Consider the following 25,037-nt stretch of genomic DNA (forward strand, 5'->3'; position numbering starts at 1 on the left):
TAATACCTTATAACATAGATGATTTACAAGCATAACATAAACTTATTTATAAAACAAATTAAAATCAATAAATATAATATCTTATAACATAGATGATTTACAAACATAACATAAACTTCTTTATAAAACAAATTAAAATAAATAAATATAAATAAATAAATATCTTTTTTTTCTTTTTCTTTGATATGTATTATTTCTGTTTTTGGTGTACAATTAAGTGTATTATTATTATTATTATCTTATAACATACACACAGTCATATATTCCTATGTTAAGCAACTTAATGCTTGTGTTACAGGTAACAACTGACTGTACATTTTTTGAAATAAATAAACAGAAATAATATATATATATAAATACACGTAGTACATTCAATCTCAGGCGGGAATCGAACCTGCAACCCGTGGAACAGTAAGTAACAATAACAAAAAAGATGATTTAAAAGCATAACAAACATTTACAAAACAAATTAAATAGTTTCTAATAGTAATTGTCAGCCAATAACAAAAAAGATGATTTTAAAGCATAAATAAAATATTAACAAAACAACTTAAATAGTAACAAATAGTAATTATCAAAAATTAACAAACAACATGATTTAACACTTAACGTAGCATAGTCACAAAAAAATCAACTCTTTAAAAAGTGATACAAATGAAATGATCTCGCAAAACAGTAATTATCAATCAATAACAACCAAGACGATGAATTTGACCCATAACATATTCACAAAAATCTAAAATTTTTAAAAGTTACATATGTAACGATCCAACATACAGTAAATAACAAACAAACATAACATATATATACAGATATTATCTAAGTAAAAACAACTCTGAAAAGCGTTATATAATGATCCTAGGCATACAGATAAAAAACATAATGATTTACAAACATAATAAGAACATATTTAGAGTAATCTTCTAAATTCTTATTTTTGTATTATTAAATGTTTGTAGTAGGTAATTCCATAAAGTACTACCGATTTTAAAAATTCTTTCACGGGATGCTACAATTCCATGTACGCCATTTAATGGTATGTGAATAAACGAACAGCGGATTATGGGAGAAAACGAAATAGCGAAAATCGCGTAATCTATGTGAACGAAGCCACAGCGGAAATTTTTTTTTTGTTTCTAAGCTAAAATATACACATTTAAAAACTTGGAAAACAAAAAACATTGCAAAGACATTAGATGTCAAGAAGAACTGCCAATATGTATGTTTTCTACAAACATTGTTTTATAGTACTGACAATATAAATACAAATATTCAACAAGAATCTTAAAAATTGTTATCTAAGCTTTGTCTTGATCACATTATTCTAATTGTATATTTTTGTCTTTACATGATTTTCTAATGAATAATAAACAAAGATTATGAATTAATTGATTTGTTTTTTTCTATAAAATGCTCATTACTTAATTGCAAACTAGTCTACTGCTTTATATTTTTAATTTGTAAGTCCTGAGATATAATAGCTTTGAAATGAATTTGGCTCTTGTTTACAAAATGACATAAAGGTTTAGAAGGAAAGCACAATGAGCTCGAATCTTTCCACCATTCTTTAAAACTAATATAATTGTTTAAGTTGTCTACTGGTTTATCAACTTTTAACGAATCTTTACATTTCTGACATTTCGTTCTATCTAATAATTTTGCAGCTAAATAACCACTAACATATACTATTGGCTGCTCCAAAAAGTTACATAAATCATTTTCATATAAAAAGAAATCGATTTCATTGGGCAAAGACAAAACAGGATAAACTATCTCATCAACAACTTGAATGTCATCATTATTATTTCTATTAGGCATGTCAGTGCGGACCCCGCTAATATCGTTATAAGCTACAAACAATTTATTAGTGTCTTCCTCACAATTCGCATTTCGACTGCCAAACGCTTTAAGCTTAATTTAGTTTGAGTCAAATGACTCAGCAGGCAGGATCTTCTCACATTCAGTTAATGTAGAATCTGAAATTTAAAAAAAAATCCTGTTATTATATATACATTTTTTTGTTGAAAGTATACAATATTATGTATAATGTGATCTTCCTTTAATTTCATAAATTTTTACTTAAATATAATATTATAAAATAATTTATTGCTTTTATTATATTAAGATACATTTATTATTTTTATTTCAATATTAAACAACGCTAATATTGATATATTTTATTAGTGATTGTTACAGTTTAATATGTATTTAATTTTGCTTTAAATAATAACACAAGTATACGAAAAAGGAATGCCCATTGCATGATACAATTGGAATCATTGAATGTAATTATTATTTTTTTCCCTTTTTCTTCAATTTACTTGAAATATTATAACAATAAAATATACGTATTTGATTACTAAGGAAAGAGCTATATCTAAATAAATTATTTTGTCATTCTATTTTTTAAACTATACTATACTTTAATAGTATAATATCGAAATATATATATATATATATATATATATATATATATAAATGTATAAAATATAGATAAATGAAACTGTTAAACATTAATGTTAATGCATATTTAACAAAACTAAGCAAACTTTTGATTTATAAAATGTAAATTATTGAAGCAGTATAATTAAAAATTGATTTGACTCTCATATGCTTGATATTAGTCTAATGTGTACCGGGCTATTCATAGGTATAATGAAATAAATAATTTTCCCATAGAAAGAGTGTGTGCTTCTATTAATAACTGGCCTCAACTTTTAAGTGCAGCCAATGCAGACCACTTCGGATTAGCTTTATTTTCATAGAATTATATTAATGTATTAAACTAACACACTGTAATAGTAATAAATGTTATGTGCAACAGAATAAATGTTTTTTTTTTCTTTATAACAATATTCAGGACATATATACATATATATTGGCATTATATATTGGCCTGCAGTGTATATATATATATATATTATGGATAGATAATAACTACTACTATTTACATAGTCTACCACATAACTACACTACATTAATAACTACCACAACTTAATCCCTTGTAGTTGAAGTTGTAAATTATGATTTGAAAATAATTTCAATAAAAATAATTTAAAAAGGAGTAGGCTACAAAGAACTATACTGAATTACGTTCTTTGCTACATTAAAAGATTGTTGAAAATTATACCTCTATTTCTATTAGGTTTTCCCACAATTCTTTCATAGTTGCGAACAGGAACTTTAACATTTTCTACTGATTCATTCTGGGAAACTGTAATTACATTGATAAAAGTGAACAATAATAAATAAATATCTTTAACACATACACACGGTTGTCTTTTCCTAAGGTAAGCAACTTAACACTTGTTTTATAGACAACAACCAACATGCATATATATATATATATATATATATATATATATATATATATATATATATATATATATATATATATATAAATTATAACATAATTATGTATAGTAATACACCCAGACTCAGGCAGGAATCGAACCTACAACCCCCGTAGCAGAAAATAGAACCAGCACAACTGGAATAACAGGCTACTCATCTAAATGTATAAAATTCAATTTTGAGACAAATAAACATTTAAAAAAAAAATTAATACATAAAATTGTTTTAGTTGCTTATAATTATCTATGTAGTAACATATACAGTTAGAGAAATATTTTATATAATAAAGTGAACTTGTGTCATAAAATTAAATGCTAATTAGCTATATGCTTATAGTAGACATGTTACTTGTTAATGTTTTATGTAATCAAAAATGTGAAATTTTCATTTGTTATTCTTACCTAGTGTTTTTTCAAAAGTAAGTCCTTGTGGTGGCTGCGAAGTAGAGGGCAAAGGGAGAAAGCTGTATTCAGCATCTGAAAAATAGTAGTACAATATCTAAATATATCTAGTATCTATTACTTGTTAATTTTTTTTTTACATTTTCCATTATTTACTCACACTTAAATTATCTGAATTTTATTTTCTACTAGCTTGTACCCGCAACTTTGTCCACGTGAAATAGTTACTTTGGGCTAGCTGGGGAAGGTCTCAAAAGGAAAAAATCCGATTTTGAAACATTCTTCATTGGTGGTCCACTCTTATTGGTCTTTGCGTGATAATATATAGCCTATAGCCCTAGCCTTCCTTGATAAATGGGCTATCAAATACTGAAAAAAAATTCAAATTGGTCCAGTAAGTCCAGAGATTAGCGCATTCAAGAAAACAAACTCTTCAGCTTTATACTAATAGTATAGATTTGATATGAAATTATTTTTATTTTAAAATTAAAGTTAATGATTACTTATCTTGTTATATAGAAGATGAAAATGATTATTTTCCGAAGGTGTTATTCATAATCATTTTATAGAAAAATAAAACTAAAAATCTTATACTGCATTGGATCATTTGTATCATATGTTGTGAATCGTTGCATATATGTGTTAAAAGATATTAAAGATTCTCAGAAAGTGTTTTACATATATCTCTCATTTTATCAGCGATATGTATATCAATCAGCCTTAGATATCTGATATCTAAGGGCTAATATTATCTAGGTAAATGTATAAATAATAAATTAAATATATATCAGATGATTTTTTAGAACATTGACTAACAATAATCTATTATATGATATTTATTACAACTGAGATTGTACTGCCATTATTAGTACAAAATATATTTAAAATTTATCTTTTTCTATACAGTACAATTGTGAACATTTGTATGACTTTCATATAATCTCATCTTTATTTTTTATTTTTTAAATTTCCAGTACATACTTAGTAAGACAGAGTTTTTGGAACAAGACATTGTTTTCAAGAAAACTTTTTGTCATTTATTAAAAATGTATAAGACTTGCAACAGCAAGTTATTAAAATTATAAGTAAGTTCATTTAATTAATAATAAAAATCTTAATTTTATCCATCATTAAAAATATATTACATAACCAAACATGAACTAACAAGATGCTGTACCTCTTAAAAACACTTGTTACTTCTAACAACATAACATAAATAAATATAATATAATAAAGTAGTTTACTAACTTTTAGATAAAATATTTTCATTCCATTGCACATTCTTTGAATTTGTTATATCTTGAAAACTAGAAAATAAAAAAGAATTTATCATAAACATCAATTAGCATATTATGAACCAGAAATAAGGCTAGACAAATAGCTAAACAAGAACATCGAGAAAAAATAATTGTAATGTAATTTATAATTATCATAAAAATATAAAAAAAATTTGCACCTTTCAAGACTTGAGATCTTTCTTTTCCTTCACCATATAAAGGAAAATCTACCAAGAGACTGTCATCCAATGGTTGTGGCAAATTTAATTTTGGAATAGCATTTTTAATTAATCTATTGCCCTTTGTATTAAAATACTTTTTTTCAAAGTGATATCCACACAAATATTTAATTTCATGCAATTTTTTAACGGGTATGTAAGCAGTCTTCATTCCCAACTGCTTTGACCCAAGAACGACACCTGAGTAGAATTTTAATCGTCAATTTAAATTAAAAGTTTAAATTTTACATAGTCTACAACTAGTTTTCTAGTATACATAAGTATGTATAATACTTTAATGTTACTTTATTACTACAGTTAGCTATTTACTGTTATAAAAATTTTAAGTAGAATTTATTTAAATATTGTATTGTTCTATTGTTAACACCACAGAGCATAGTAATATTTACACTAACCGATCTGGATCAAGTGGAAACTTCTTCAAAAATACATTGGCTCCAGTCCAGGGGTCCTCTTTAGACCACAAATAGGACATTTTTGATATCTCACATTACGTTTCACTGTATTTTCTAAAGGAATGAAAACAGAAAAATATAGTATAAGTAATAAAAATATAGGTATAACTATAAAATACTGTTATTTTCTGTTGATATAGATATTAAGAACTTATTTTCAAAAGCAAAATTACTTCGTTCGACCAAAAAGACCAATGATTCAGGTTCAAATACAAACCCATGGTAAATCCCTAGAAGCGACGAATAATATTCTCACAATAAAGTATTAGGGCTCAGAAAATATATATGCAGAAAAAACTAAAAATCCGAAATTCCGGGCGTGGTTACTCGGTGGTTGCAATATAATATGGCGGTTAGGAAATAATTGTTCGAGTCAAAATTTGACAATTACGACGTTTCCGACGTTTAATTTTTTTCATTTTGACGTACAATTTTGCCAATTTATATAAAAATTCAAGTTTGGTATACAAAGTATAGCAAAAAAAGTGTCGCCCTACTGCTGTAGGGTAGCAGTTTAGCTGTCAATTGTCATGTTACTTGTCATTCTAATTGACAGCGGTTTTTTATAATTTCTTTATAACTGGATTCGAGTCTTTTTGACAGCGGTTGGTGACTTGATGTTGGTATTTTAATTCTTAATAACTGTATTGATATCTTGTGTAATTTTTAAAAAAAAATAATGTACTAATAATATTTATAGACTTTTAACGATATTATTTAATTCTCTATTAGTATTTTATATAATAAAATAATTAATGTTATCTAAAAAGTATTTCATATTTTTTGGTAATGTGGATTTATTTGTAACAAAAATCTCTTACAGAAGAAGAATGGGGTGTGCTTATCAAATATTTCCTCATTTCAGCCTATTAGCAGTTCATTTTTTTTTTTTTTTTTTTAATTATGTTATAGGCTTACTCTTGACCTCAGTCTAGCTCTAGAGCACAGACGAGGTCGAAGATGGAGCGAGTTCGCCCAGAAGAAGCCTGTTCACTCGTGCTTTAAACATGTTTGGGTTGTATGAACTCGGAAATATAGACGCCGGCAGGGAATTCCATTCCTTGGCTGTGCGCATTAAAAAAGATGATTCGAAGCGCTTTGTACGTATGAAAGGTATATCAATCAGGTAGGGATGAAAGCCTGCGGTACGTCTGAAAGTCCGATGGAAGAAAGGAGATGGGGGTATGAGCTCGTGCAGCTCCAGGGCACACTCCCCAAAGTACAACCTGTAAAAGACCGTTAGACTGACAACCTTTCTTTGGTGAGCCAGAGTGTGAAGAGCTTTCACCAAACTGGCATCACCGATTAGCCGCTTGGCTCTGCGTTCCACTGAGTCCAGCGTGGCGAGTTGATGTTTAGCTGAGCCATCCCACAAGTGACTGCAATATTCCATGCACAATCGGACTTGAGCTTTGTACAGCGTAAGAAGCTGTTTAGGCGTGAAATATCGCTTAACCTTATTTAAGATGCCAAGCTTTCTGGCCGCAGTTTGCGCTTTGTACTCAATATAATTGCCAAAGTTGAGGTTAGAATTCAACTCTATGCCAAGGAGGTCGAGGGTATCGGACACGGGGACAGGTGTACCACGGAAAGTAGGAGTCAAGTTGAAAGGACTCCGTTTGGTGGAGAACAAACAAGCCTGCGTTTTGGCGGCGTTGAACGTGACCAGGTTGCAATCACCCCATTGGGATACTTGCCCCAGTATTGAATTTGTTCTTTCTACCATGGCCTCTCTCTGAGAACGTATTACGTCCCTGCTGTCTTTTGCGCTGGACCAATATCTCTCAACAATCTTACTGTCATCTGCGTATCCAATAATGCCCGCTCGTAGCATGTCGTTAATATGGAGCAGGAAAACAGTTGCAGAGAGAACAGAACCTTGAGGGACGCCGGCGTTTATATCCATCAAGTCAGAGGAGCAGCCGTCCACGACCACTCTGATCGACCGTTCACTCAAAAAGTCCGAAATCCAGCTACAAAAGTCAGCAAGGATGCCGTAAGCAGGAAGTTTGCTAAGGAGACTTGCGTACCAAACTCTGCCAAATGCCTTCGAGATATCTAGTGATACAGCGAGCGCCTCACCATGTTTCTCAATGGCTTCGCCCCAGCAGTGTGTGACATACACCAGAAGATCTCCAGTAGACCGCCCCTGACGAAAGCCGTATTGGTGGTCACTGAGGAGTTCATTGTCTTTTAGGTAGTTCAGCAACTTGCTGTTAAGCACCTTTTCCATGACTTTGCAAAGCATGGAGGTGATGGCGATTGGTCGGTAGTTGCAGGGATTCACTCGGCTACCCTTTTTGGGCACTGGCTGCACATTAGCCAGCTTCCAAGATTTTGGCACCGTTCTAGTTTGAAGAGAGAGGCGGTACAGGCGCGTGAGAACAGGAGACAGCTCAGGTGCACAGGCCTTTAGGACGCGCGCAGGTATACCGTCAGGTCCACTTGTCTTATTCACGTTAAGATTCAGCAAAACTCTACGGACCTCTTTATTGTGGATCGTGATCTCTTGCATAGAAGAGTCACATCGAGGCAAGGGCGATGGTTGCGTAGAGCTAGTGTCAAGACGCGAATTGCTTGCAAAGAGAGATGCAAACAAGTTTGCCTTTTCCACTGCCGAGTGAGCTAGCGAACCATCAGGCTTCTGCAGAGGAGGCAATGTAGGGCGGCAGAAATTGGACTCTACTGCCTTCGACAGAGACCAGAATTGTTTACTACCAGGGGGGTAGGAGGTAAGTCATTGTTGGGCAGAAGCCTCCTCGAGTTTGCGCTAAGCATCCCGATTCTCCGCAGTCCCTACCCAGCCCTCAACTGCGATTACAAGGAATAGTGGGAATGCTGAAAACTGAGCGCCGAAATACCTGTGTCAAGATCATTAGAAGTTATGCCCATAGTCAACATGCTAGGCAATCAGGTTGGTGACATTAAAGCTGACTTTGTCGCACCAAAAATTTTATTCCTCATCTCCAGTATGTGTGTTTATACTAGATCGTTCAATAAGTCCCGAGACTAACCTGGAAATGGCGCATATATTAAAAACTCTTTTGATTTTTAAAAAGTACTGGCTATCAATACAAGAATATGTGTCAAATTTTTAAAAATGGAACAATAAAATTATTGATTTTGAAACATTTAAGTGACGCTTCGGTTGTAATTTCGATACAATGGAAAAAAACGAGTTTCGCGTGTTGATAAAACATTGTTTTTTAATGGAAAAAAATACCGTTGAAGCACAGCAATGGCTTATAAAATGTTATGCAGGATCAGCTCCCTCTAAAGCAACCGTTTGTCGGTGGTATGCCGACTTCAAACGCGGTCGCATGGACACCAATGATGGGGAACGCTCAGGTCGTCCAAATGAAGCAGTGACTCAACAAAATATTAACCAAGTCGTCAAAATCGTATTGGAAGATCGGAAGGTAAAAGTGCGAGAGATAGCCGAGATAGTGAAGATTTCAGCTGGTAGTGTTTTCACTATTTTACATAAAAATTTGGCCATGAAAAAGCTTTTTTCTAAGTGGGTGCCGCGTTTGCTTACAACTAATCAAAAGGAACAACGTATCAATGATTCAGAGCGATGTTTGGCGCTGATGAATCATAATAAAAAGGATTTTTTACGTCGGTATGTAACAATGGATGAAACCTGGATATACCATTTCACTCCGGAATCCAATCGGCAGGCAGCGGAGTGGAGAGCGGCTGGTGAAAGCCGCCCGAAGCGTCCAAAGACTCAGAAATCGGCCGGTAAGGTTATGGCGTCTATATTTTGGGATGCGCATGGAATACTTTTCATCGACTACCTTGAAAAGGGGCAAAATATAAATAGTGACTATTACATGTGCTTATTGGAGCGATTGAAGTACGAAATTGCGGATAAACGGCCTCACATGAACAAAAAGAAAGTGGTGTTTCACCAGGACAACGCGCCTTGTTACAAGTCCGTGAGAACGATGGCCAAAATTAACGAATTGGGCTTCAAATTGCTTCCTCATCCCCCTTATTCGCCAGACTTGGCTCCCAGCGATTACTGGCTGTTTGCAGACCTCAAAAAAATGCTTCAGGGTAAGAAATTTGACTCAAATAGTGAAGTTATCGCAGCAACGGAGGCTTATTTTAAGCCAAAGACAAATCGTTCTACACACATGGGATAGAAAAGTTAGAAAAGCGTTGGAGGGACTGTATCGCTCTCGGAGGAGACTATGTTGATGAATAAAAATTAATTTTATAAAAAAGACCTTTTTTTAGTACTTAGTCTCGGGACTTATTGAACCACGTGTTAAGCTAGTCGGTGGATGGTTATCCCGCCATCCGTCGGCTTCTACTGTTCCAAGTTCGTAGTGGAACTTTGTTCCTTAGTCGCCTCTTACGATACTCACGGGAAGAGAGGGTATGATTACATTCTATTATGCTGTAGCTATACGGCAAATCACATAAATATATAATAAAACATTAAAAAACCACTAATAAGGCTGCATACAATTTGACTATATTTATTGCCCAACAAAGTTTATGCGTGCATTTTGTTCACGTCTCATATCTTCTCAATCGTCTTTTTTTTCGTCACCTAAAATGAACATTTCAAGATAAGTAAAACACTAAGTTCCTTCATCATACGGTCACAAAGAAAAACAGTTTTTTTTTTCAGATTTCTTAAATATTATTTGCATGCTTCCACTTTCCACTTACTGTCTTCCTTTGTCGAAATCTTGATTTAGCTTTAATTTAATCAAACAAATAAATAAATTTGTTCGAATTGTTCAATTCTTGTTGTTTACAACGAGTTGCTGCTACCGCGTTAAAAATTACGAAAAAATAATGTGATTATAAATTTTACAAATACTTAAAAAACACGACGCAAAAAAGATTAATTTTAGTTCTCTGCAGGCCACCCTGGAAGGAGCACCAGGTCAAGATGTCTATAACACATGACCTGCTAGGAATCCACTCACTAAAACTAACCTAGTGAATCGAAACTCGATATATCTGTTGTAAGATTTTAGAGTTGTTGAAATCTCTTCAAAACAACCTGATTGCAGCATCAAGTTAAAGTTTTCACACAGTTGCCATTTTACCGTTTATACTGAACTGTACACGTGAACCGTTTAGTCGGTCAGTCAGTAAAAAAAAACCGCATCGAAATCGCTTCATAAGTTCGAGTGCTACAATACCACAAACACTTGAACAGACAGGCATTGGTGTTAAGCTTATAAAACCTCTTTTGTGTCAGCGGTTAAAAAATAACAATTTTATATATTTATTAAATTTCTTCTTAAGCTGATAAGATTTTTTTACGTATATATTTCAATAACAACATATACATCTCAATAAATCAAAAAAATTAATGAGAAAAAAAAACTTTGATTAGGTCCACATTTAGTTAAATAAGATGTGGTAAATAAAACAAAAAAAGATTTCAACTTAAGATAAATGCCCAAAAATAAAAAATAAAAGTTTTCAAAACACAAGCCTTTTCAAGAAAACATACTATAATATATATAAGGTATAAAAAAGATAAGAAAATACAAGTAAAAGCAGAATTCCTATACAATCGGCTTCCTTATCTCTAAAGGAGTGATCTCTTTTATGGAACTGACTTGACAAAAGGACAATATAAAATAAAATGATGGAAGGCGATATATAACTATAATACCTACTCATAGATGCGACTTTGTCGCTCGATTTTTCACCAAATATTCCCATAGGATTATAAAAGGCGCTTAGTCAAATAAGAAAGAGTGTAATTAATACACGTGCTTAGTATCATCATTACAGCCTATACAGTCCACTGCTGGACATAGGCCTCCACAAGTTTACGCCAAAAATAACGTGAACTCATGTGTTTTGCCCACAGTCACCACGCTGGGCAGGCGGGTTGGTGACGTGCTTAGTAACTCGGGACCTTTTTTAAGGAAACTGGTGCATTTGGACTAAGTATGGTGGTCTTAACGTGTTCTTTGAGACACGGTAAGAAGACCACGAGTAACCTATTTACACTTATCACCTCACCATTATTTTAATATTATTGGGTATACATGAACAACACAATACTACTAAACTTTTTGCCTTTTTTCTAATCGAGTTTTAATTTTATTAGGCATACCTTCCTAGGATAGTGAAATTTATTGATAGGATATAAAAAATCAAATAAGGAATACAATATAATACTGCTACACTATCGAATAGACTCATTAGTGGAATTATAATAATAACCTATCGACGAAACTTAATTTCTAAATTTCTATATTCGACCAAGCAAAATAATACATCTTTCTAGAAATATAATCAACAGTAGGTCAAAGATCAAATTACATAGAAGTTCTAAAATGTTTGTTTATACCCAACAAATTAGATAGAGTAAACTGAACTCTTGCCGAAACCTCTTTGAGTATCATATCAATAAAAATCAGTAAATCTAATAATTTTTAAACAAATTTGTTATTAGCATTTACTTATTTGAATCTGGTTACTTCAGCCAATTAACTGTAATACCCTAAGGGGATCAAAACACAAAGTCACCAGTTCACAATGGACCGGAGATTGTGGCTATCGCTGCTGTACTTATTAGGAGTTTTACGTTCAGGCTTTGCCACGATTGTGTCGACATAACACTAACTGACATCCGAAGTGTTCCACTTTTGATAAATGATAACTTAATGGTGTAAGTTCAAGGCGAATTTTGATAAAACGGTAAAAGTTTTCGGAATTAGGTAAACAATATTGAAAAATATGTCCGTCGTAAACGTTGGTATCAGTTACTGGATTAATTTAAAGTCAGCTTATTATGTAGTATGCGTAAGTGATTATTTTTTGTATAATGCAGGTATAGAATATATTTTTATCGACAAAATTTTGTCGTTTAGAAATACGTATAACTGTATCCATCACACAGTCCTATGATGTATTTGTCCTTTGTACTATGAAAGTCCATATTACCAGTCAAATATTTCTATTTACAGCTTGTGAATCCAAAATTTTTTTATCAGTGGACGTGAAACAGGTTTTAAGGATTTCTTGCTGATGAAAGCCTATAAGTTGCTTATTTATTTTCATTATTCACAAAAAAAATGATAAACAATAACAAAATAATATTTAATAATAAAACAAAAAGCAAAAAGTATAATTTGAAATAATAAGAATAATAAACATTATAATTATTTTGAAACAACTAAAAACAATTTAAAATTTAAAAAGAACAGATATAAGAGATAAAAAGCAAAGCAATGATTAGGCAGTAAAACATTAATTCAATCATAATTTATTGGTTTTTAAAACTTAAAAGATAATATGACAATACGTCTACATTATTAACCTTTTTATGTGCGCAATACTCTTTAAATGTATTATTTATATAAATATAAACACGAGAATTACCCATAAAATTGTAATTCCAAGTTACTGTCTTCGAAATGTGAACATTTATTTTATGGGCCAAAGTATACGCATATATAATAAAACTCCATAAACGATTTACAATTGCCTACAAATAAATTTAAAGTTTATATTAAAAAAGTTTGTAATAGCTTAAGGTCATTATTTGGTTCAAGAATTTATAAAATGTGCTTTAGCTTTAATGATTTATTTACTTAATTAATAATAATAACTGTGGATCTTCTTGTCGGCTCTTCTCATTAAAATTTATATTCCAAATCATGATACAATATTTATGACATGATATAATATTTAATAATGATAATAAGATATAATTATAATTTGTAAAATGGATATTCTAAAGTGCTTTTAAAGCTTACTTGAATAAAATCAAAATTTTGATCTTTTTTACCATAATTTTTACTTATTTCTTTAAAGTTGTATTTCCACTGGTGCATACTTCGAACGCGACACATTTCTTAACAATGACCGCTACGTAGTAGATACCTTTGCATTCTCACTTTACTCATAAAGCTTAATTCTTAATAAAATAATAGTTCAAAAAATCTTTAGATTTTTAACCGACTTCAAAAAAGGAGGAGGTTACTCAATTCGACCGTAAATATCTATATATGTATATTTATGAACTGATTTTGATAATTCTTTTTTGTTTGTTGGAGAGAAGATATTCCGAGTGTGGTACCATGATAAGGAAACCAGGATCTGATGATAGTGACTAGTGCGTTTGTTAATTTTTTTTTTTCGTCTACTTACGTTGTATCACTTGTCGATGTAATTGAAGTCGGTTTTTTTCGCTTGCGAGCAAACACAGTTATTAACGATGGGAAATGCGATTATGTATATCACTTGTAGGGAAGCCTGTATATAAAAGGCTATATGTCAATCTGGCAGGCTAGAGTACCCACTAAAACCCATCGACATCCAACTATTGAGTGAGAGTCTACCAAGGGGTAGGACGTGTACGCTACTATGACGTTCTGGTGGCTGTTGCACCTTAGCTTGCAGGTTCGAGCTTGCTCATAAGGTAATTGAGCATAAACAAATGTTTGTCGTGATCTAAGTTTTTTATTTTTGTTTCTTTGTGTTTCAGGATTCCGGACATCCTAACTTAGATTGTAAAGCGCTTAAAATTTATTAATTTATCAACCCAGTAATTTCTAACAACAAAAGGAGATCAAAATGGCTTTACTGACCAGAACAGTTTCACCGGAGTTTGGTACTGAGACCCAGCCGTGAAAAATTGAAAGTTCTTTAGGACGAGAACAGAATGGAGGATCATTCTTAGAGTGTCACGTAGTGAGATCGCATCTAGGCTTAGAACATTATCTGAATATTAGAAATTATGTTTAATTAATAAACTATTCATATGTTAGTTAAAATTATATTTTATGCAAAAATATTTTATTACTAAAAAGATTTTAAATCAATCTTTCGTATCTAACTATTGCCGAACACGATTGGAATAAATCACGTTACGTTACTTGGCAATCTTGACAATGACTTGCGGTTGCCAATTTTGTGCATTAAATAACAACCTGGCAAAACCGTTTCAAAATAGCGATATTATTTTGGTCACGTTATCTAAAAATAATTTAAATTTTGATGAAATCTGCTCTCGTTGGGAAAGTAAAGTTTTATCTTTGAATTTTGAACTCAAATTAGAGACTAATATTCCAATAACAATGGCGTAACGTTTTTGAATAACGAACTTATTAATGGGTAAAACTAAAACATATCTGTTTACCTGAAAAGTTACGAATGATTGAAGTTGTATTTGTTGTGTGTTGTAAGAAGGATTCCATACAATTTTATCTAGCTTGGAATACCATTTCTGAAGCTACTAAGTAAAGCAGTTTCTGCAGTAAGTATAGTGTAGAATATTTAAAGGATTTCGTAAGGTCTATAACTTAGGGTAAGTAGATAGTACTATGGAAGTTCACTATAGTAAACAAAGTCAATGTTATTTGAAAATTTTTAGTAAGTAACAAGATTTATATAAAACGATATATACGATATATAAAACGATTAAGTACGAAAACGAATTACTGAGGCGTGCCAACAGAAACTAGTTCGCTTCAGCCTGTAATATCCCATAGACCTCTTTCCCCAGAAACTAGTTGTTCTATTATAATTCTCATTGAAACGTTATCAATTTTTCCGTCTTCGAATTTGCTTAACATTAGGTAAATTTATGAAAATTTCGTCATCATAAATATTTACGTTTAAAAAATCATATACCATTTATTGACTAAATTTTGAAAAATTATTCCAAATATTCATATTTCATAATTGTTCGTGAACGTATCAACTTTTTTAAATTTTCTTATATGAAAATATTTTCCTGACAATAACGTCCAAAAAAAAAAACAAAAAGAACTGTTGAAATTAGTGGTGGACTACGTACCTACATGCCTATCTTTTATTCATTTTTATTTATATACATAATAAAAGAGTTTATGCGTCAGATACACCATACATCAGCCTAAAAATAACATAACTTAAAGTTTGCATTTCATTGCGCTTACCGTTCTCTCCTTTTCCTCTTTATACAATTTTTTTTCTGTTCAGCTTATGTGATACGTCAAGGATTTCCTGTATTTGAGAAAAATAAGCATTCATTGTGGTAAAAAGATTTCACTGTCACAATCATTGGCAACACTTCCAAGCGTCCTAAGCGTCCTCACTTAAATAAACTATCCCTCCGTTACATAATAAAAATGAGCAGAACTACCTTGCATCTTTTATAAGCAGTTGTTTTGCGAAAGTTATTTTCTTTATATGTTCTTGTATAATTTATTCTGAATTACATATTTTGCGAGATTTATGTTATTTAACACTTGTTTTGACACATAAAAAATTATTACATTTATAAATTGCATAACGACCAATTGATATATTTTTTTTTTTTATATACAAATAGTTGACGCCGCGTTGGCGCAACGGTCACAGCTATGGATTGTGCCGGTTGCGCTGGCGGTTGCGGGTTCGATCCCCGCACATGACATACATTTGTATTGGCCATACAGGTGTTTGCCATGGTCTGGGTGTTTGTGCAGTCCTTGTGGGTCACCCCACCGTGCCTCGGAGAGCACGTTAAGCCGTCGGTCCCGGTTGTTATCATGTACACCTAATAGCGATCGTTACTCATAGTAGGGAATATATCCGCCAACCCGCATTGGAGCAGCGTGGTGGATTAAGCTCTGATCCTTCTCCTACATGGGGAAAGAGGCCTATGCCCAACCGTGGAATATTACAGGCTGAAGCGAAATACAAATAGTTCGCCAAAGAAGCGCACGACTCATCTGATGGGAAGCGACTACCATAGCTTATAGACTCTTGCAATACCAGAAGCATCGCAAGCGCCTTGTAGACCCTACCCCCCATCCCCCAATGAGCTCTTTACCGTTTGAAAGCAGTATTATTTAGCTGTGATTCTGTAAGCTCGGGTGTGATCTGAAGCTGTGATCTACTTCCCCAGTCGGACTGCTCCAGATTTTGAGCAGGATATGTCCTGCTGTGCCCTAACTTAGTTAAACTTTTTTTATTATAGGAAAAAATGTCATGAAAAAATAATGTTAAAAATAATGGGAAAAAATATGGTGTTTCAACTGGCGTATATTAATAAATGCACATAGTGATTGTAGCAAACGCACTTTGGTCAAACCAGGAATAATCTGCCGATAGAATCGATGTTCAGAACATTAATAGGCACGCAGCACCAAAATACAATGCACCCACGTACGTGAGCGCATAACAGCTTTACAAGGCTGCGTTTTGTTGCTGCATAAATCTACTTACGCAGAACATCGATTACAACGGTAAAATTACAAAAAAAAAGTACGATGACGGAACAGTGATGACCAACTTCCCTAGTCGCGCAAAACATACTTAATACCTATTTCATTACACTAAGCACCTAGTAGTGTAGTATTAATATAGCTTAAATAAATTAGGCAAACAAATTACATTAAAAGCAATAGTGTAAAGTCATGCCCGTAATAAATTTGATAACAAAGTTACGAGCAAACAAAAACAGGTAAGGACTAACAATATTTGCCATTGCTCGCTCAATTAACTTGATAATTCATTACGAAACTCAATTAGCTTGTGTCCGAATTACGTCCAGGTGGCATTAAAATATAGGGCATTAAAATATAGGGCATTAAAATATACTTTGGTAATTTCGATAGAAGTAGGCGTCTTTCTGACGGAAAATTTTTCAGAGCGACATTTTGGTCTTTTGCTTTTTAATTTTTTTTTGGAAAACATGCATCGAATAAAGAAGGTTTTAAATTGTCATTAATTGATAATACTAATTCATCATTACAGCCTATACTGTCCACTGCTGGACATAGGCCTCCACACGTTTACGCCAAAAATAACGTGAACTCATATGTTTTGCCCATAGTCACCACGCTGGACAAGAGGGTTGGTAACCGCAGTACTGGCTTTGTCGCACCGAAGACGCTGCTGCCCGTCTTCGGCCTGTGTATTTAAAAGCCAGCAGTTGGATGGCTGTCCCGCCACCGGTCGGCTTTTTAAGTTCCAAGGTGGTAGCGGAACTGTGTAATCCCTTAGTCGCCTCTTACGACACCCACGGGAAGAGAGGGGGTTGCTATATTCTTTAGTACCGTAGCCACACAGCACAATACTAATTAATTATCGATAATTTAGGTCTTTAATTTTATTTTATTATTTTTAAATTACATCAGATATTTATTTACAAGTACATCATACTTCATACTAGTACACTGTAGCGGCAGTATTCTAAAACTACCGAAACCAGGCAAAACAATTGTTTTCTCGTAAGCAAATGTCAAGATGTCTTAAATTAATAAATTAAAATTTTAAAACTGTTCTTAATATACAGAGTGCTGCTTACTATAGTTACAATATAAAAAAACGGAATAGATGACCTTCATTATTAGTGTTATAGTTATTTAAAATACGTTACTGTGTACGGTAATTATTATTTGCACATGGTAAATCAAAAACTGTTTAAATATTAAAATAAATAATTGTATTACATAATATTATACTGCAACTAAAGACAGAACGATCGTTAGTGTGTTATATTCCTTAAGAAATTTAAGCCAACTTTATGTTCTTTCGTGGTTTATTGAGCGTGTAATAAATGTCTAATGAATGACTTGGAATGCAATGCTTAGATTTATAAATGTATATTTGATGACCGCGATGATCCAGTGTACCTAAATAATACGCCATAAATGAAGGTCGTAGCTTCAAAACCGTGCTAGCTCTATTTAAATTTTAGTCTAGTCTAGTCCTCGGCTAAGAAGCTTATTTTATCTTAAGAAAATTTAGGGAAAATTATTATGAAAATCCAGCGCACTGAAGTTATCGACCGATTATGTCCTCAGACTTATTTTCGGTCACAGACCTTTACCAATGCGGTATTATAACATACGTATGTATATTCTTGTATTTTTCGGCTGTATCAACACGATGCCTTGTACATTATACTTTTTTATTTTGTAAGTAGGTTGTCTAATCTACATAAATAAAAATGAATCGCCAAGCGCATAACTCGAGAATGGCTCGACTAATTCGGCTTACTTATTTTTTTTTTTGTATGTTCCTTAAGACCCACAGAAGGTTTTAATACTAAAAAAAATTTAAGAAATAATTTTTACTACAAACATTTGACAGAACGAAGTCTAAATAAAAAAAAATGTATGCATTTTAATAAGAGACGGATGTAATAAACACGATTTTTATCGTTTTTGACAATAATTAGATAGGTATGTGTTTTTAAGCCTTATGTTAGCCTCTAACCTTTCTTATTCTATATACAATTGCAACTTCAATTCAACGTTACGCTTTACAAATTGCTTTGCATCTACCTAGCCCGATTTGTAACGTCTCAACTCACGAAACACATTCCATTTATTCATGACTGAGAGTTTATTCAGCTTGGTTATCTGTTACAGTGACTCAATTTACGATTAATTATTTGGCGGATATAATCAATTATTTTATTCAAAATTCTTACTACCTACTTTATTACATCAAATTAGTTATGTATTGTTTGCTACTTTTGTTATTTGTTACGTTATTGTTGCTTTTAATTTCATATTCAATATATAATTGGGTGTGTCCCTCTTTTAAGTTCTTAATATACCTATACTTTAACGTTTTAATATTAATCCTACCAATTTTTACGTACATTGTAATAATTCTTCTTTCAAATAACTGTCAATCTTATTGAAACGGTAAAAGAATGTAGAAAACCGATAAAATCCCCATTACGCGTATTTCTTATGTGTGATGTAAGATCTGGTATTTCTTCTTCTCAACTAACTTTCAAAAAAGAAGGAGTTTCATTGTATTTTTTTTAGGTACTATTGACTGGATGGGCCGAAAACGATGATTCTTTTTTAGTAAAAAGGTGGTACTCGTCATTTGGTCATATTTAAATTTAATTGAGGTCTAACAAGTCCTTTTCAAGTAATATCTAATAGTGCCTATTTAATTGACTATTTTTTCGTCGACCTACGTTGTATTATACCGCATAACTTTCTACTGGATGTACCGATTTCGATAATTCTTTCTTATTAATATTACTGCATAATTAATAATACTGCATATTTTTTCACTGGGGGTATCGATTTTGATGATTCTTATTTTAAACAAAAGTTGACGCTTGCCTTGTAGTCTCATTTAAATTTGATCGATAACAAAATATTATTTTTTAAGTAATCTTTGATAACGCGTATTCACAAAATAAACGTATTCGTTTCAACGATGCATTCAGACTGTTCCTGGGGACTGTTACAAATAAAAGTGGCTTTTTTTTTCTTTTTTTTTATGTCAATAGGTCGGCAAACAAGCGTACGGCTCACCTGATGGTAAGCGATTACCGTAGCTTATAGACACCTGCAACACCAGGAGCATCGCAAGCGCGTTGACGACCCAATACCCAATCCCCCAGGAGCTCTGGTCACCTTACTCACCAACAAGACCACAATACTGCTTGAAAACAGTATTATTTTGCTGTGATCTTCTGCAAGGTCGAGGTACTACCCCAGTCGGGCTGCTCCATATTTTGAGGAGGAAATTCCTTCTGTGCCCTACCTCAGTTAAAAACTTTACATAATACGGCCCAAAATTAATACATTATGTTAAAATAGTCTTGCAGGCCTTTGTAAATCTGTGCTTTTTGCTAGTTATTAGTAATGTTTTAGTGACCCTTGATTTAATTAAAGTTAATATTCATTAAAAAACAAAAAAAAATAAAAGTTTTATTTCCTTTTTATCAACTTCTCGATTCGTTACATTTTAATGTTTTAATTTAGATCATTTAAACAGATTTCCGAAATACACTTTGACCACTTCATACAGTATCTTCTATACATAGATGGTAAAAGTTCTCTTTGTATGCATTTATAATAAACTCCAACCCGCTCAAAGGACGTTAATTAAATGTTAAGAACAATGTTGATTACTTTGTTTCATATAATGTTGTTTTGATATCTATTGTAAGTCCGCTATGACATGGAAGACAAAACTGTATTGTGTTTTTAATGTCACTTGTGGCAGATATTAGGTAATTTGTTTGTCCCATTATAACTTAATAACAATGCATATTTTATATGTTCTTAAATGTTCTTAAATGCATATAAAATATTGAAAGCATTCAATCGAGACCGCAACAATCATTACTCGTTCTGAAGAGAACAGCCGAGATAAATTGTTTTTAAGATGCATTGAAAACCCAACATCTGCTGTGCGGTATCATTTATTTATGTCAACAACGCTCGAACCATAAGAACAATACTCCCTCGTAACAGTTATTTAGGCCTGTTTAACTGTTTAGTGAACAAAAGTATCGAATTGTTAAGTCTGAAGTGTTTATAATTTAAATGGCCAATTATTTTATTTAAAAGTTAGTTTCTATCTGGTTCAATATGGCTGAAATATGGTTTGGGTCCTTATTTTAGATTTGTTATTTGTTAAAAGTATTTTTTCTTGCTTGTGTTTGCCGCGGTCTGGGTGTTTGTGCAGTCCTTGTGGGTTTCCCCACCGTGCCTCGGAGAGCATGTTAAGCCGTCGGTCCCGGTTGTTATAATGTACACCTGATAGCGATCGTTACTCATAGTAGGGAATATATCCGCCAACGCGCATTGGAGCAGCGTGGTGGATTAAGCTCTGATCCTTCTCCTACATGGGGAAAGAGGCCTATGCCCAGCAGTGGGATATTACAGGCTGAAGCGTCATTTTTTCTTGCAGTCAATAAAGTGTAAAAATGAAATTTTTGAATCCCCCACTGATCACAAATGATCTATAAAACCTATAGAACCCCCCATTTGAAGGAACGCATTTAGGAGTCAAACAATCTCTACATATATTTTTTCCTACGTAACTTTGTAAATGTTACCAAACAGAAGCGTTTTGTGATTCAATATTTCTCTTGTATAAGGGCACGTGTCAGGAAAACTGAAATCTCTGTCTGTCTATATCTGTAGTCTATGGATGTATAAAAATATATTATATTATCGGAAAAATATTTTCGCCTTCGGATTTGCCCACATGCATTATAAGACTTTGGCTGTTCCGTTTTCTACCGTTAAAATATAGCCCATGTCACTTAGTGGTAATGAAACAATCTATTTGTAAAATAATTTCCAAAAAAAAAATCAAATCTTTCCTCGTTTATAATTAAGTACAGATAGATACGAATATAGAAGAATATAGCCTCGTAACAATTTGACAATTATAAATTTTGATGTTCGCAAGTTCGTAAAAATCGTTGGTATAATGAGAACCATTTATTTTTATTCCGTAATTGGAAATATGAACTCGAATACGGTTTCGGTGTTTTCAATTTCAGTTACTAAGAGAAGATCTCGAGGGGTAGATTTTTTCTAACAATACAATGAGATTTTAATTAAATAGCTTTTAACCGACTTCGAAAAAGCAGGAGGTTCTCAAGTCAACTGTATTTTTTATGCGTGTTACCTAAGAACTTGTGACTGGGTGAACCGATTTCGATGATTCTTTTTTTAATCGACAGGGTAGTAGGATTTCATGTAGTCCGATTTAAATTTAATTAAAATTTGATAAGATTTTTTAAGTTATTGCGAATAATGCGTATTTTCTTGACTACTTTTTCGTCGATCTACGTTGATACCTCATAACTTTTTACCGATTTTGATAATTCTTGTTTTAATCAAAAGTTGGTATTTCTTATGTAGTTTTATTCAAATCTGATCGAGATCTTATTACAATTTTTGAAGAAGTCTTTGATAACGCGTATTTACTTGACTATTATTTCGTCTGCTTACATTGTTTTACTGGTTTATGTAATGGAAGTTGTTTTTTTTTTTTGAAAAATAAAATTATTAGTCTATTCGTGTTAAGAAAAAAGTGATACATCACTATCAGCTTAATCAACTTAGTTTAGCCAGGAGCTTAAAAATACTAAACACATAATTAAATTTTTTCATTTTCCGAATTTACTCCTGAACAAACAATATAGCAGGTTCTGGACGCTGAGAATGACCTTTTACAGTTCTTTAAGCTATTTATGCAAGATATAATAGTATATCAGCATTTATTGTACCGATAAAAATAGCATCAGTTTATGTTTTGATTGTAACTAAAGTTTTATAGTTTTAATGAATTATAATTTGATTTATTTAATTGACTATTTTAATTTTTTAATAAGACGAAAATCGTTCTTAAGCAGGAAACTCGGAGTTGACACACACACGCTTTTTGAAGTTATATTTCTTTTGGCGCGTTAGGGAAAATTATGAGAGTAAATTTTTACGATGCGCGCGCACACCGTCACGAAAAAAACCAACACCCTGAAGTTAGCTGGTCAACGAAGAAGACGTAGCAACGTGAAATTAGCTACCCAATGAAGTATAACTTCTTATGCATATAAGTGCGTACATAATTACACACACACTTTTTTATATGTAGATACGTGCTAGTGACACACGCGTCTTAAAGGTAAATATAAAGATGAATAACATATACAAACATGACAAAAGTACTTTTGGGCATTGCCACAGTTGTGTGAATAAATAGCCAAGATCTTGACAGAAGATATTACGCACAATGAGCTAAAAATTTCTTTTTACAAAAAAGTTTCAAGAACAGGAGAGCCGTTTTAAAGTATAATATTTTCATGAAAAGGCTGATGGAATGTAACTTTCTGTATTTTCTTAGCAAAAAAGTAAATGCCAACGTTCTCCGGCGCTTGCTTAATGACTCCACGTTCTATGCCCAGTGATCTTTAAAATGGAGAATATTTCTTTTTTTCCGTATCTTTAAGACGTTTTCCTCATCATTAATACTATTTGTAGTTTTATAATTAAAATTTCCCAATCTGCCATATCCCGTATATCGAAGATATATAATAGTATATGTGAAAAAGTGGATGTTTTTAATGATAAATTAGCTGCCTTCAATAAGTTGTTTTGAGATTGCTTACTCACTCACTTACTGCTGCGGACTAATTACTTATAAATGATTTTTGTGTTTGCTGTTTATGTTTGTTTTTAATTTACTAGATATATTTTTTAATTATACTCATCTGTATTTCAATTTGTAGATATAATATTTTATAATACTAGTGTTACATCTCTTTTTGTGCATGTTGTGACAACTTAAAATGTTGCGCATTTAAGCTTAATTAAAAAATAAAACAATGAACGTTTGTTAGTGTTAATCTTGCATCTCAATTTTGTATCATATATCATACGATTGATCTGAAATTTTGTACGCATGTTTAGTTCAGATGACATTGTTTGAAAACACCTTTTGAACCACCTGAATGCCAGCTTTTATGTCATATAAGTTGTATTTATGTTACAAATACATAATTGTAGTTAATTGTGATAGTTAAAGTTTAATAAAAAAAAGTTGATTTAATTCTTTTCAGCGCATTTAAAATAAAAGATTTTTGAAGATTTCTATTTTAATTTTATTAGTTTTTAAATGCGAGTCGAATGAATGCTACTTTAGTATAATTAGAATGTTTATTTGTAATCAGGAAAGTTTTTTCTTGTGTCCTGTTTTCGCCTCGCTATATTAATAATATCTAATGAAATTGCTCTTTTGGTTAATATAGGACTAACATAACACAACATAGCAAATAAAAAAATTCGATCATCATTTTATCATTTTAACTTTCTTAAAAGACTAAATAATAAGATAGCGATCGATTAAAAAAGAAAAAAACAGTAATTGAATCATAAGTTTGTTAGACTTGCAGGAAATTGATTCAAGCTTACGCGGATGACTTTGCCAAAGTTTATTACAAATTTACACAGAAAGTTAGCTTAATGTTGCTTTTATAACTAATATATCCGTTTACTGTATTAATTATCAGGTTGTCTGGAAGAGATTGCTTTTTATCAATAAAATCGCTTGGTTGTACAATTTGTGACTATAATTGCTTGTAATCTTAATCTTGTTCTTTGCTTAAATGTTCAATAAGGTATATTATATAAATATTAAGCTAATAGCCTTTCTTGTCTTTTAAATCTTAGTACGGTAGTTGTTAGTCTAAAATGTGTGCAGATACCTAATAAGAAAACATGAGACAATTCAAAACGCTTTGGTACTTATTAAATCTTAAACGATCTTTACTTAACAATCCTATTGAAAACAAGTTAAAGATTTACATTTCATTCGTTAAAGAGCAAATACTTCAAATGCAGGTGCCGCTTCGGAAGAATTGGACACGACTGTTTCTCTTAACAAACACTAGGTATAAATACATTCTTTCTGAAAAAGGATACGATCACATTGATTTTCTAAAGCGGAATAAAAGGCTTTCAGCTTTTATTAACATTTAAAACAATAACTGCTATAAATCATAATTATTTTTCCTTATACCAGATAAGATAATATAAGCAGAAATTGCATATGAATTTACTTTACATCGTA

General features: G+C 32.1%; 2 long non-coding RNA genes across 3 annotated transcripts; both read right to left on the reverse strand.

Moving 5' to 3' along the window:
- Positions 1-1,963: 1,963 nt before the first annotated feature.
- Positions 1,964-5,038, reverse strand: LOC123655223. 2 transcript variants are annotated; one of them, XR_006743343.1, is made up of 4 exons: positions 5,004-5,038; positions 3,756-3,830; positions 3,131-3,214; positions 1,964-1,976 (listed from the first exon to the last, which is right to left on the reverse strand). It is a non-coding gene; the product is annotated as an uncharacterized LOC123655223 (long non-coding RNA). The 2 variants fall into 2 exon arrangements; XR_006743342.1 differs by lacking the exon at positions 5,004-5,038 and adding an exon at positions 3,916-4,145.
- A 240-nt stretch (positions 5,039-5,278) lies between these two features.
- On the reverse strand, positions 5,279-23,053 carry LOC123655224. Its single transcript, XR_006743344.1, has 4 exons — positions 23,042-23,053; positions 5,944-6,225; positions 5,667-5,780; positions 5,279-5,451 (listed from the first exon to the last, which is right to left on the reverse strand). It is a non-coding gene; the product is annotated as an uncharacterized LOC123655224 (long non-coding RNA).
- Positions 23,054-25,037: the final 1,984 nt, after the last annotated feature.

This window comes from Melitaea cinxia, chromosome 7 (assembly GCF_905220565.1).
Source record: "Melitaea cinxia chromosome 7, ilMelCinx1.1, whole genome shotgun sequence".
In the NCBI taxonomy this organism is placed as follows: Eukaryota; Metazoa; Arthropoda; class Insecta; order Lepidoptera; family Nymphalidae; genus Melitaea; species Melitaea cinxia.